Raw genomic sequence first — 13,385 nt, 5'->3', positions numbered from 1 at the left:
TGATAAATAAAACATGTTTACATAATGTAAACGGGTAAACAGATAACCTGGTGAACAGGTACACAGATAAACAAGGTAGGTATGTTTCTCAAAAACGCTGTTTATCTGTTATCACCATACCTCTCATACGCATATCCGCAATCCTTACCTTCGGGCGCGTCGTGTGACTGTCTGGCACAACTAACTACTAACAGACACTCAAAGCCAAGACTACTTCTTTAAAGTGAAGAGTCAGTTTGGAAAAAATATCAACATTTATAAAACGTTTCTAAAAAAATATTGTTAAGCGCTTCTTTAATGTGAGTGTGGAGAAAACTCAATATAATTTTTAACTGTCTCCTTGACTGAAACCACACCAGAGCTCCTCCTATAAATATCCCTGCTTTAACGAAGTGTCAGATTTTTCAATATTTCGCCATTCGTCACTGAACACCTTGTATATAATTTGTGCGCCAGGTAAAAATCGGCCATTTGTTACGGTATGTTTTTTAATTAGATTTTTTCGTATCAGAGGAACTTTCAGTATTAAAAAAACCAAGTAAAAAGGTGAGCAAATTTAGCACATTTCCATGAATTGATAAGGACTTCCCAAAAGGTCATATAATAAAATTATAAATAAGAAAGTTACCATTATTTTTCGCATCTATGGTTAAAAATTCAAAGAAATGTCTAAATAAGAAAGTTAGATTTCCGCTATCTGCGCATGCGCACATTTGGTGTTTAGAATATGCGATACGTTTGCGTTTACTAAAAGTACAGAATATAGAATGCTCTACGCTATACAGAAGTTTAACTCTACGATTTTCAAAGGTTAAAATGTATTTAGTACAGCGTCTACGTGATTGAATTCAGTATGACAGTATACCACAGAAGACAGAGTAAGCGGCGTGCTATTACACATGTTTTTTCGCTCTGCGCATGTTGGTTTGAAACATTTTTATGTGCGGAGAAGCTGCGCGAGTTTGATTTATTTATTAGGAACAAGAACGTCAAAGGTAGCGACATGAAGACAAACTTCTGTATAGGTAAAATATGTGGTTAAAATTTCAAAAAAAGTATCTCAATAAATCGTCATTGAGCAGTCTGCGCATGCGCACATTAATATATAATATTATTAATTATTGTTATTATTAATATAAAGATTTTGCTTGGCCCAGGCGCGAGGGCTAGAAGCTACCGAATGCAAAAAGAACTAACTAAAAATATTGAAAGCTGCAGTAGTAGTTAAAAGGTCTCAGACGGACGAACAGACGAACGGACAGAGAAAGTGACCTTGGAAAATGCGCTAACACTTGGGTTTTGATTATTTTGCATTTGGGAAGCAAAGAGGACCATGGGAAGGTGTCTAAAATAAATAGTTTATTCAAATTAACCGGCGATGCTAAAGACCTGAAAAAAAATGGAAATTCCATGCTTCCGTTTGTTATAAAGGAAAAACAAATGTACAAAGTAAGTACTTTATATTTCCGCTTAACTTTAGTTTATCCGTTGCCGACCGTTTTTCGTTTCCCATGTGTTATTGAAATTTAGAAATTTAAAATTCTAATGGAGAGATTGATACGCATCAAAGCCCCAATTGTGAGTTATACGAATATTATGACACTCTACATGTTCTATCAGGTACCAATATTAATTTTATTAAATATTTTAAGGCCTCCCTTCACGTGCAGTTTTATGTCAGTTTTGGACTGACGCTCCTTCAGTTAAATCCAAACTCGCACGCGAAGGGGTTGAACATGCCAGGCGCGTTTCAGTTGCGGCGCGGAGCGAAGAAATCAAATCGGACTAAATTCCTGGCGCAAACTGACATGCAGCAACAGCAAGATGTGAGCATGTAGATGCGGCTCAGTTCTCACATCGGGATTGACACAATATGACAAAGGCGGAGGTAGTACGCTTAAGGTGTGCAAAAGAGAGATAGCTTTAGTAGAATGTAATTGATGAAATTTAGAATGGGTAGTCCTATGTTTCCCGGGTTTCAGGGTTTGTTTGATTTATCTCCTTTAACAAAGCAATGTGTGTGGATTCATTTCTTCTCAAATACCATAGTTTCGACCAATACTTTTTTCTCTTTCTTCTTACTTCCCTTTCGTCGTTCACCAGCAACAAAAAAGCAATTGCTTTCCTCTTCTTCAAACTCATTCTTTAACAGCACTGTTGTACTACTAGACCCGCGATCAGAATAAAACTGAAATAAATTAAAAATCAAGCGCGAACGTGTAGATGCAACGCATGTCACACATTGGGAGCGCGCGCCAGGAATTCAATCTGGGAGCGAAGATAAGAACTGCACGTGAAGGGGGGCCTTTAGGGTAAAAAGCACGAATTTAAGATATTTCGCAAAAAGCTCCTTCGCTACAACGCATCTCTCTTGAGCTGTAAAGCTTTCCGCTAACAAGAATTTTCAATATTATTAAACTTTCCGATAAAATTTAATTAACCATAGATAATGTTTATTACTATTAAGCGGAAGGATCTTGAGACTATTTTTGGCTGAACACGCGGAGCATTTCCGTTTTAATTAAATACAAACGGTCTATTCAGCGATAGCAATTTCGAATTGGAAATTGTACTCTCGAACTGCTAAAGAACAATTAGAGTTAATTTGTTTCTCGTTCTACTTCAAAGTACATTTCGTAATTATTGTTAACAGTATATAGAGACCTCACTACAATTTTACCAATAACCTTACACACTGCGTAGTTAATTAACATTTCATAACATTACGAAAACCGCAAAGCCGACTGCAAGTGAGACAACTCGTTGGTTTGTTGATGTGGTGTGGTCTCGGGATGAGTTATTCGTGTACGTACATTTGATATTTATATTTTTTTGCGATTAAAACATCCTTTCGTACCAGTTATGAGTTAATTATATAATATCAGGCACTATAGTTATTATATGTATATAAAATATAGATATAAAAGTCAGGAAAATGACACGTTATTGGCGAGGAAATATTGAAGTACCTACTTTAATTTCCGAGTCAAGTAGTACATTATTTTATTGACGAATTTTGTATTAAATTTTACCCGAAATCGTATTTTAATATAAAATGTCAATTGTCATATAGAACTTTTGATTAATGTCAATCTGCCAGTGATGACAGGAGCCATTATAGACATTTGGAAATGTCACAAATGCGGCCGGTAAAGTGACGGTGCGGCCGGTAAAGTGACAAGTGCGGCCGGAAAAGTGACAGTTACGGCCGGTAGAATGCCAGGTGCGGCCGGTAAAGGCACAAGTAGCAAGGAAAGTAGTCTGGTTGCCTCTGTTCTGGAAACTAAAATTTCCTGGCACAAGGTATGCCTGAAAATGCAGGTTTCACGACGATTTTGGGTAAATATAATTTACAAAAGACGCTCTGTTTACAGGAATAATTATTCACATAAAAGTCCGGAAAATGATACATTACTGGCGAGGAAATATTGAAGTGCGAGGCCCTTTTGGGGCCGAGTACTTTAATTTCCGATTTTACTGGCGAGTTTTATATAGAACTTTTGATTAATGTCAATCTGCCATTGATGACAGGAGCCATTATAGACATTTGGAACTGTCACAAATGCGGCCGGTAAAGTGACAGGTGCGGCCAGTAAAGTGACAAGCGGCAGGAAACCTAGTCTGCTCTGCCACTGTCATGAAACTAAAATTTCCTGACAGAAAGTAGGCATGAAAATGAAGGTTTCAGGACGATTAGTGAGTAAAGTAATAATAATAATAATAATAATAATAATGGTTTTATTTAGTTAACCCGTCAACTAAAACAAAAAAACAAAAAATTAAAAAATTAACACAATTATAGTATAAAAAGTAAGGGCAACTAAATTGGGCGATGTTCAGATACAGACGAGGATACGCCTGATCTGCTCTTCCACACTACCCACTCATAACTATATTTAACATATTAATAATGTTGTGCAATGGACTAACAGACAAAAATTTAAAAAAAGAATTAATTTGTGATAACTACTAACTATATGATGTATAATACATTGGTTCATGGTAATATGTAAGTAATTTGTGATCTCATTGTTCTATTCATTATTTCTGCTGTCATTGTTGGCTGTTGTTACATAAATTTAAATAAATTAATTTAACGTTTAATACGTATTTGAAGTGAAGCATTCCTGCACAATTAATTGTAGAAACGTCACCATAATCTTGTTGAAAACGTCGAGTAAAAATGAAGTTTGAAAATGAGAATGCACATAGAGTGACGGTCGAACAAAAAATCGTGGCAAAGGATAGCTACGCTAAAACAATAGTGATTAAAGGGGATATCTAATTGACATTTGTTGATTAATTGACACGAATAAAATATAACGGATTGAACAGCTATAAGTAATGTTTTTAAACGAAATAATCCATCACTTTATCACCAAGATTTAAGAGAGTGTGTTTGTGACAGCACATTTATTGTTACGCATCTGCGCTGCTTCATATATGAAAAAGAGAATTGATATAAATTTCCAAGTGCAATATTCAGGAGATGTGATTTATGGGGTGTGTAGTAAGTCACGAAAAATTGATTTTATACTATATTTCGAAAGGGATTCGGATTTACATCCTTCCACTTCCGTTAAAATAGAAATTTGTTATAAAGTAGTTACATTATGTGTTTACGAGAACAAAATGAAATGAAGAAGTACACGAAAAGGTTTATTGCTTTTGCCAAACTGTAAAGAACCTTAAATGTTGTTGGCATAATCTATCTGCAGGCCACAAACTGCAATAAAACGAATAAAAGCCCGTTGACCATAAAACCTACTGTAAACTTGAAAATAAAAAAGATAAAATATACTATAAATATTACAAGACTTGAACATAAAACACAACAGTTTGCGGAACAACCTTTTTCATTACAGCGCGACTTTTTATTTCCTTCACTTAGTCTTTAACGGTTAAAATTAAGCGCCCGAGTTCATTTTGGATAAAGTGATTGCAAATAATGAATTGTCAATCGCAAACTTTTCGAACCTCTTTGCAAACGATTGCATTTTCTGCCTACCTATAATGTATTCAAATTCATTTGCAATATACAGATCTTACGTGTAAAAATGTTATCAAGGGGATGGTAAAAAGGGAAAATAAAAAAATCATGGGTTTTAGGTACCTAGATACCTACGTTTCTGGAAGATAGTTGTTTTAAGTGCCATTTTCGTATTGTTAAAATGTGGCATGTATAAGTTAATTGCAATTACATGGAATATATATGAAAGAAGTGAGATTTAAACCTTCTTTGCATAGAAAATTCCAGTTTATAGAGTCAGAGGTACCACTTTTGATGCCTTTCTGTAAAGTCAGAGAGTTCCTTTTAAGTGCCCGTAATGAATCTTCAAATCAAATTTCCGAATAGAACCGCATTTAACATCCCCAAACTGTTATTTAAGGAATTTAAATTGCCTTGTAAAAATGCTTACTGAGTGTATTAAACCAACACCTAAAAATTAATGAACCGTCGTTTAACTCGTAAATAATCTCGTTCGTTTAATTTTGATGATTAATGAATTAGCTATTAAGTTCAGCATCTGCAAGTAATTTAAATGAATTTTAGGCACGGTATTAACGTATTCTTGTTCATTCTAGCAAGACTAGAAATCTAATAATCGTTAATGGTGCGAAAAAACAGAGTGTTTGTTATTCTATGGTTAAACCTCCGTTAATAATATTTAATACTAGCTGCCCGACCCGGCTTCGCACGGGTGTTTATAATTTTCGTATTCGTAGTTACATGTTGGGATGGATGTGTATGATGTTGGTTACAGAAAAAATAATACCTTAAAATTTGGATTGAAACCCCTTTCCCGAATTATATTTGCACCAAAAAATGATGTCATTTGGAATACACATCAGTTATAACGTTGAATATTCTGCAAGAAATGCTTCGATAGAGGGTTTTGCCCTAAAAGAAGTAATGAATGAATTCAGTGGTTCAGGTGGCGTTGTAAGTTGCGGCCATTTGACCTTTCTACTGGCACAATATAATCCTGCTGGTTCTAGTCGAAACCTCAAAGCGGAAGGAATTCTGTGGAGTATTGGACTCGATTATCAACTTTTTGAAGACACTCAGATTTACATTAGAACTTAGAACTGCCGTTTACTTGTTCCAAAAAAATACTTTCTCATTGTCCCTTTTTGAGCACCGTTGGAAGATTCTTAATACAGCGTTTTGTTTCGGAGAAATTATCACAAACTATACTTTTTTATATGGCCCGTGGAAAAAAGTACACACTGTATTTAGTAGCACTTTTTATTACGAATACAACTATGTACGTCACACAAATAAAAACAAAAGTTGGAAATTGTTGGTTTCAACAGGATGGTGCACCCAGGCATAACGTCTTAATCGTGCAAGCATACGTATCGAACATTTTCCAGGAATTTATTCGATAGATATGCTCGCAAGTTGTGCGCGGGTGCTGTCTTGTAGAGTTGAAAAAGTGGCAATGAGAAAGTGTCTTATGTCTTTCTTGTATGTGTTCAAACTCGTGTTCAAATAAGACCAGCAAAAAATAAACATAAAATCGGCAAGTTCGGTTTTTCTGTCATATCTTCGGAAGTAATCGGATTTTTTTTTGTTTTCTATAAAACACGATAATAATGGTTTAATTATGCATCTTTTCTCTAATTTGACCATCTTCGTATCTTCTATGGTTTCGATCTCCATGATAGACATCCTTGTCTTGGACACTCTTTCCCAGGGAGAGAAAGCCCATGCCAATTAGTACTTCGTCGTACCTACTGTAGTTTATAGTAAATCTTAAATTACTTCTTAAAAATTTGGTAAATTTAATCCATTTATGGCTTAATTGTATGTTGGGTCGTCCTCAGAGGCACAGGTTGGAATGAATTTTGTAGTCACGGCAAACCTTTCCCTTTTTATAAATAGAATTTGTGGAGATGTTTTTAAAGCAGCTGCAGATTGAAGGTAGGTAGGTACCAATTTCTATTTTATATCTTGACGATTATTTTCCTAAATTAATTAGTAACGTTTGCATCCTTTGCGTGCTATTCTTTGCTTTCATTGCCCTGTTTCCTATTTGCTTGCCTTAGAGCATCACATGTTTCGATAAGGCAAGCACAACAAAAAGAACTATCTAATTTGATGCGCATAAATAAATTTCGGCGATTCATTTTTATATATACGGGGTGTCGATTTTAAAACTTGCAGTCGGCCATATTTTCCAAACTAAAGAAGATATTGAAAATCGCACAAAACCGTTTCGGGGTATCGAACCAGAATGTAAGAGATGTAATTTTTTACTAGAAAGAAACTGAATTCGTAAAAAATAATTTCAAAAACTTTCATGGTACCCAGCGGGCACTTATCTTTTAGTTTTGCCATGGCCTCGTCAACACCTGTAATTTGGATTTTCTTGGTGGCCTTCTAGTTTAACTCACGATCCAGATCAGATAGCCTAGGTATCGGCGGACCAAATGATTATCAGTTTTCTGGGATGTATTCACTATTTTGTTTCGTATTTCTCAAGAGTATAATAACCCTTGTGAATCGAATATTAATGGCAGAGATGCGTGTATTTCCAATTTTTGAAAATAATTTGGAGAATGAGTTTCTAAAGTTTGTGAGAGAATTCCAACTTGAAGCAGGTTAACTTTAGCCCTACGAGTAGTACAACTTAGTTAGCCATGTGTTTCAAAATTAATACTGTGTTTATAATTTAATCGCTCAAATTTCAAATAAGATTTTCGTCACTCTAGTTATACAAACCACATGGCCGCGTAAAACAAGGAAAACGAAGAGATTTACGTGATGCAGCTAACAAGACAACGTAAAGAATCGTAGACGAATACTACGAACAACGACGTAGTTGCTACGACTTAAATTTGAGTTAGCATTTCACATATTTCCGATAATTAACACGTCGATATTTAATGAAAGTATTGGTAAACAAACGAATGTAATCAACCACAAACTAATATACCGTTAGTGATTAGGTTTCGATATCCTTCCATTTTGTGATAAGCGTTTCGTTAGTATAGTCCAATTGTGATTGTGAAAAGTTGTGTTGATCAAAATGGGAAGCTGGCCTGAAAATGTGGGAATACTGGCGATCGAGTGCGTTTTTCCATCACTTTACGTTGACCAAGTCGAATTGGAGGAATTTAATGGAGCGAAGAAGGGGAGATGCGTAAGTGGATCGGGTCAGCTGCAATTGGGGTTTTGCACTGATCGGGAGGATATACATTCGATTTGTTTAACGGTGGTTCAGCGATTGCTAGAACGTTATAAGATTGAGCCCACTGCGATTGGACGTTTGGAGGTTGGTAGTGCGTCATTTGTCGACAAATCGAAAAGTATTAAAAGCGTGCTGATGCAACTCTTCGAACCCTACGGCGTCACCGATTTGGAAGGGTTAGATGCAAATGGGTGTTACGGTGGTACCGCTGCTTTATTTAATTCCATTGCGTGGATCGAATCTTCCTCTTGGAATGGGCGCTACGCCATTGTGGTTGCTGCTGATGTTGGGGTCTACGCGGATGTGACGAATATAGCAGCCGGAGCTGTGGCGATGCTAGTAGGACCGAATGCACCACTAGTGATAGATCGTGGTTTACGAGGAACGTTTATGAAGTATTCACTCGAATGTTCTAAAACGGATGTTAGGCTAGAACACTCTCCTACGGTTAATAATTTAAATGCTAGTGAATGGTATATGGAGACCTTGCAACGTACGTATCAGTCATACCGCGAGAAGGCGCAGAAACAATGCGATAAAATTGTGACTATGGATGATTTCGATTATCTATTGTTTCATGTTCCTCGCTGCAGTGTTGCTAAAAAAGCGGTCGATAGGCTAACAGTGATAGATTTTATTAACTGCATTAGTAAAGCGAATTGTGAAAGCTTCAAAAACGGCGAGTCACACGAAATTGAAAACGCCGAAAAGGCAATCTTGGATTTCAGTAAAGAGACGTATGAGCAAAAAACACTTCCAAGCCTGTTGTTAACGAGTCGTATCGGTAACATGAATACAGCTTCACTGTACGGATCACTGGTATCACTTCTAATCAGTCATAGTATTGAAAAACTCGCAGGAAAGAAAGTGGGCCTTTTCTCATACGGATCTGGTTTGACGGGGACCATGTTTTCTATTACAATCGCCAAAGATTGCAATAATAATTCAAAGTTAAGTACGATGCTGTCCAAGCTAGCCGACGTTAAAGAAAGGTTAGAAAAGCGAAAAAAGGTGCCACCGAAAGATTTCACAGCGATCATGGGCTTACGTGAAAAGGCTTTGAATGACAAAGTGCCCATATTCGACATAGACCATTTGTTTTCAGGTTCGTACTATTTGGCAAAAATCGACGAGCTCCACCGCAGGGAATACAAACGAAAAACATATTAGGCTGTACCTTATTTATACTTTAGCTTTAGTAATGTTGTTATAAGAGAAATATCAAAATAAATGCTTACGTCACTATGTAGGTAGCAGTAAAGTAACGAAATTTCACGAACGAACAGTTCAATGAAGCTAAGCTGCCTCGAACGTTTTTAACATCTGATAGTTTTTCAGAACGAAAAAAAATCTCCACGGTAACCCGCCATCACATTCTTAAACATTTGGAAGCTACACTAGAAAATCGCAGGTTTTTGTAATAGCTCTTTACGAATCGCGGGTGAACCAACTAACCACTTTCAAGAAAAACTCATTTAAATTTATACACATTTTAACAAACTGGGAAGCGCCACATAAAACTGTAAAATAAAAACGTGCAACAGAATATCTACCTACTTTCAGTCAGGCGTTAAACCAATACCCGACCACAAAAAATCCTCCACGCTTAAACTTTACAAATTTACGTATGGTATTAACATTTCGATTAGAGCGGTAAAAACTTAACGCGGAAACTGAAATATTTGCATAAGGAAACAATTTGGCTCGGAACAAAAACTTTTAAATTAATGGAAGGGAAAAAATTAATGGAAAATGGATTAAATTCCCGAATTGCAGTGTGACTGGATTTAGTTTTGAAACGTGCACTTTAACTTGGATGCTGTTTTACTCTGTAGCGATTTAAAATGGAATCGTTTATCTTATTACTCTTCTAATTTTCTTGCTCAATGTGGGAAGTTTGTCGAAATTCGCAACTGCTCCCGGAAAGTAGATGAAATTGCAACAATTGTTATGTATCTAAACAATGTAGCGCGTTTGAGTTGCCTTATAAAATCTGTCATAAGGTAAGAAATTGGATTTTACAAATTGTGTACTTATCATGAGAAATTATTATTGACATCATTTTTTAAACAAAGGCCAGTTTAATTAAGATAATTAAACGAATCGCGAATTTAAATCCTACAAAAGGTTTGATTGTTTTATGGCTGCATTTGTAGCCCAGCTCATCTCATGTGATCCCTTCTGATTCATGGTCACCATCATTTACTCGGTAAGGATGCTCTCAGGACTCAAACGCTTAGCAGATTTGACGCTCTTAGTGGGCAGGTCTTCCGGGTAACCATCAAACACCACACTTCTCGCACTTTGGTTGCAGTGCCTTTTTAGATAGTCAACGTATTGGTGATGATTAATTGGAATGTTTCACCATTCTTCCACAGAACCCTGAACCCGGTGGAGAAGAAATCCACCATCGTTGACAAAATCTGCTCCTGCAATGTTTGCCTCATTCCGACTGCATCGAACAACAAGAGAGGATAGGGTGCCAGGTGCAAGAATTTTTTATGTTTCAACGGATTTCTTGAGGAGTGCTATCCGGTGGAATATAGTTTCAGGATTCACTGCTACATCCTCACCATCAATGGTCAGATTTTTGCAGATAAACTTAACTTTGTCTAAGGTGTGATTAACCAGGGCGTGCATTAAAGAATTGTCAATTTCAAAGGCCCTATGGCAGTTCATAATTACTCCAGTGCTTGATCGACATAACAAAATTAGTAACAGGGAACGGATTATGGGACCACTCTATAATCTTCTAAAGGTCTGCCAAGCCAAAACTACTGGGAGTAGAAAGGTGAAATTTGGCATGTCGGTTCCTGGTGGATTCTAGGAGACCACTAAGAAAGGATTTCCCGAAATTCCTACTGGAACGAAAAAAACAGAATTTTACGTTGTACATTTAAAACGTGGATTTCTTTGAAGGTGTTAAGGTAGACTTCGAAAGCACTTCCCTAAATTCCCACGGGAACGAGGACGAACTGAATTAAGACAGAGGGTAATGTTTATGCGTATACGAAGTTGCGGGGACAAAAGCTAGTTTTTCATAGACATGTAAAATTTGTTCAACTTCGATGAGCACTGGTATGGGAACGTATAGTCAAAAAAATATGCGTTGGATCCCATTCAATGTAGAATTTAATGCCCAAACACTTTTAATGGGACTAAAATTGCAAGTCTTTTACAAGATATAACTGTAAACATGCAAAAATACCCTTTTTGTAGGTACATTTTTACCACCGATCACTTCAGCATAGTCGCTGGCATTTTCTAGTAATCTATTAAATAAACAATTTAGTAATAGCCAAACTGACACAAGAGAGATGTATCCGTAATATCCTTATTTTGATAGCCCATCCATTAGCAAACAAATTAAAGGCCTTTGGGCACATTAACCCATTCGTTTATATATGAAAGAGAGTGGAATGTTTATTAGTTTTTAAAATTTTGAATGTAATGAGTTACGAGTCAAATAATAAATTGTGTAATAGTATATATGAATACAGTCTATTCGCGGAACATTTATTTTAAATTACAGTAATGAGAGCCTGATTAATTAGTGTATCTTTCACGCGATTTATATTTTGAATCTACTTGTATTACAGAATAAAGTGGACAAAAAATTGAGTTACCTTAACCCTTAAAACGTGAAAAGGTTTTAATCTTGACGATTTCAAATTCCGTTCATTTCTGAAAATTACTTTCGGGATGTAAGTAAATTAACGAACGCTATGTACAAAATTACAAAAGAAAAAGAAATAAAATACAATTTTGGCTCATTACTAAGTACCTACATGTGTATTATATCTTCGAAAATAACAACGAAATAAATAAGAAGCATATTTTCCAAAAAAATAATTACTTTATATTTAAGAAGCTTACGTTCGATTATTATCCTAAAAGATCTGTTATACAAGCAAATAACCTCTGTTGGGGAACGAATATAAAAATAAAAGAAAAGTTAGACATTGAAAACATTCTTAAAAAATTTAATTTTTAATGCTCTTAAAATGTTGGAAAATATTTTCGTTGTTCGTTTTATGGAAGCTTCTTAGAGTCGGAATTGAGTTTATAAAGAAAATATTTCGAGAAATATTTGTTTTTTTCGACGATTTTCATTCGGTATTAACATTATGACACAACTACTTTAGTAATTCTAGCTTTGCTTTAATTAAATCCATAACGGCGTAGACTAATTGTGATTTCGAGAAGTGTCGCAAAGGAATATTAGGTAGGTTTTTATGTATTTCCCAGCATAAAAAAATTTCTACATACCATAACTTGAACAACTTGGGGTAAGGTTGCTAAATGTAGAAGCTAACAATCATCTGCATTTTTAAGTATATCGAAATAAATATTGTTAGAATGTCTATTTTCCAACTAAATACGCTGCAATAGGTTTTCAGCCACAAATTGGTTTATAACAATTACTTCTGTATAGAAACGTTATTTTTCTGTTTGCAATAATTGCAAAATTCCAAAAACGGCCCTAACCATTAGCATTTTAAACAAATTAACGAACAGCAGACAAAGGATGGTATTGCAAATGGAAAAATAAAGTTCAACTTATTTGCAAGGTTGATTTGCCGGTCGCAGCAGCAGCTATCTCTGGACCCTTTCCCAAAGGAAATATCTACACACCGGTAACTTTCTTTTTGTCGAAGAATTCCACCCTTTTAATAACATTTTTGGCTTCGGAATGCATAGGTTTTTTTCTCTTTTCTTGCCGTACGGATAAAATTTGTGCAACAAGGGGATTTTATAAACATTTAATTTATCAATTTGTCACTGGTTTGCTTATTTTTCATCGGACTTGTTTGCTTGGTGGAGCTGTAGTCATTTCACAAATCCATTTTGAACAAATGCTCTGCTAGCTTCGCGTGTAACGATTTATTTTCTCCATTACAAAGCATTATTAATGTTTCCGGTATATTACTTGTTGAAAGATCCCCGTAACTTATTGATGGAATTTGACAACGCCACTTTGCGGCGCATTTGACGGCGCATTTTCTTGCATTGATTAGTGAGTGTCGATTTTCATCTTTCTTTCTTTCGTAAACTGTATAGAGTTGCACTTCGTTTAAACAAACAGCTGAAGCGTGAGTTAGAACGCAAGGAATTTTACTTGCCATCATCCGTACATATTGATCTCTGACGATTGGATTCATAATTTGGGGATTCCGAAGTATTGTT

The 13,385-nt window shown here is 35.7% G+C and overlaps 1 protein-coding gene and 1 pseudogene across 1 annotated transcript in view; one reads left to right on the top strand and one right to left on the bottom strand.

The window, feature by feature from the left end:
• LOC116177053 (lachesin-like) overlaps nucleotides 1-13,385 on the bottom strand; it is a gene marked incomplete at its 5' end in the record, with an annotated part of 91,685 nt that overhangs the window by 51,813 nt on the left and 26,487 nt on the right.
• LOC116176985 lies at nucleotides 8,007-9,753 on the top strand (annotated as a pseudogene).

The sequence above is a fragment of the Photinus pyralis genome, unplaced genomic scaffold, assembly GCF_008802855.1.
Source record: "Photinus pyralis isolate 1611_PpyrPB1 unplaced genomic scaffold, Ppyr1.3 Ppyr1.4_LG1, whole genome shotgun sequence".
Lineage (NCBI taxonomy): Eukaryota > Metazoa > Arthropoda > Insecta > Coleoptera > Lampyridae > Photinus > Photinus pyralis.
This window is presented reverse-complemented; position numbering and strand designations above follow the sequence as displayed.